The sequence below is a fragment of the Lactuca serriola genome, chromosome 2 (assembly GCF_051521515.1).
Source record: "Lactuca serriola cultivar US96UC23 chromosome 2, Lser_US96UC23_V15, whole genome shotgun sequence".
Taxonomy (NCBI): Eukaryota; Viridiplantae; Streptophyta; class Magnoliopsida; order Asterales; family Asteraceae; genus Lactuca; species Lactuca serriola.
In genome coordinates, this window is record NC_136409.1 from 115,337,120 (window position 1) to 115,339,614 (window position 2,495).

The window sequence follows — 2,495 nt, forward strand, 5'->3', positions numbered from 1 at the left end:
CCAACACAATATTTTATAACTTGGAAGAGGGATGCCATAATCCAAGCTCTAGAATATTTGAAGGTAGGCGAATGATGATTCACCAATTTCCAACATGAAAAACAAAATAATTTATTATGTTTTAATTGGATTTGAAATTCCTAGAACTTTTGAGATTCATTGAACATTTCAATGGCATGTTTTAATCTCGATTGTGCCCTCTCAAGTTTTGTGACTAAGATGCCGAGTATCACAAAACAAGGTGTGAATAACCATGCAAATATACTTGGTACCCTTAATATTTACCCCTCAATCGATGTGCCGGTTAACCATACGTACTCCACCGATATTATGATAAACAGTAAGTTACCCTTTGCCTACATTGTTAAATCAAGCTAGTGTGCCGGTTACCCACACGCGCTCCACTAACCGACTTAAGTAAAGTGCAAAGTGTAATTTCATGGGTTAGCACCAAATACACATTTTCCTAAGTAACTAAGATTAGGAATTTATAAAAGTTTAGTTACTTAGTATTTATCATTAATACTTTTAATGAAGGGAGAATTCTAGTCCTTGTCATACTCGTTCGGCTAACGACCCTCCACCAGTCAAGCAAGCGGGGGTGAGAGTGGACACCCATTAAACAACCATTTTATAGGCAGTAACCTTATACCCCCCTTATAGATCGGCTTCGTCAATGAGGCCTACTAACGGTAAGACTGGCTTGCTCTTATACATATACATATACATATATATATATATATATATATATATATATATATAATTAACTTATAATACTATAAAGTATAAGAGTTGAATTTTAACTTTTAAAATTCTAAGGGCTTAACTTGGAATTAAAGTATTCAAAAGGGAAACTTTACAAATTCCAAAACTTGAGGGCAAGTTTTGAACTATTCAAAAAACTATTCAATTCCATAACTTATGAGTTTAAAGTAGTTTTAATTAAAAAACTCTTCAAGTTCCATAACTTAAGGACAAGTTATGGAAGACTTTAAACCATTAAAAGAATGTGACTCTTCCTTATTCATAACTTATGCAAATATTTATGAGTTTTATGAATCTTAAATGTGAATTTTCATATAACATGAGGACAAGTTACAAAACACATTTTAGAATCAACTCTTAGATTAATTTGGATTGAAAACACATTATCACATAACTTTTCTATTAATCTAAGCACCTCATAAGAACAAGATAATTCAAATCAAACTTTTTCATGAAATCAGCCTAACCATTAAACTAATACAAAACATGAATCTATTGGTAATTATCTTTGAAATTGGATTAACATGAACATTACCACATCAAAAACAGGTTTATAAGTTCAAAAACAGCTTGGGGTAATGTTCCTAGTCCAATTCCAGCCAAAACAGTCAAAGATATGTTGTCTGGGGGTCCAACTCGACGAGTTGGATGATTTTACTCTTGGACTTGTCGAGTCCCTTCATGGACTTGGCGAGTCTGCTGTTCAGACAGCAACAAACTTCTGTTTTTCAGCAATTTAAGCAAGTATAACAAGAAAACAAACCTAGGCTCTAATACTACTGTTGGGTTTTGAGCATTCTAACACTCCTAAGGTGTACATGCAACCCTAAATAGCTTGGATCTATGTTTTCTCTATTATACTTGCAAAATTGAACTTTTCCAAGGTATTACCCTAACTAGCATACAAAACATTGATTCATATGGAATAATATAAGTTAAAAGACATACCTTTTGATGTAGCTCGATTCCATGGAGCTTAAGAGCCTAGTGCCTCAGGTGTGACACCTCAAATGGTTCACACAACACCAAATACATTTAGAATAACTTGAGAGAAATGAGACACATCATGAAATCGGCTAGCCCTCACCATTCATACATAGTGGCAAATTTTTGGGAAGAATAAAATGCTTATATAGTGTGTCACAATTAGGGTTACACTATGTAAACCCTAATTGTCTTGGCTTTTGATTTCCATGATCCATGGGTACAAAAACACCATGAAGCATCCTATGGGTTTTAGCCCAACTTGATAATCCATGGAGCATTAGCCCACTATACAAGTATGGATGATTTACACAATCAACCCATATATTTAATTAGTCTCCTTTTGATCATTTAATTAATTCCAAATTAATTCTTGATCAATACTAATCAAATAATCTTATTAATATATTAGAACTTATAATATATTAATAAACCTTAAGTGTTATTTCTCTCATTTTAGTCTATCCAAATGCATTATGCCATGCAACGCAAATAGACCATGCTAATCGGGTCAAGTACATACCAAGTATAGGTATGGACTTAGACACTAATCCAACACTATGATCGAGTACTGACTCAAATATCTTCATGTAGGTGATTGGAATTAAGTTGAAGCTGGTAGAGTCTTTCATTGCTATAGTGGTTTCTACACACACATCGAGGTGAGTTTCGCCTCACTGTACCCGTGGGTTTAAGGCACCAATTCCAGCCCACTAGTATTGATTATCTGCTAGTAATGGATGCCT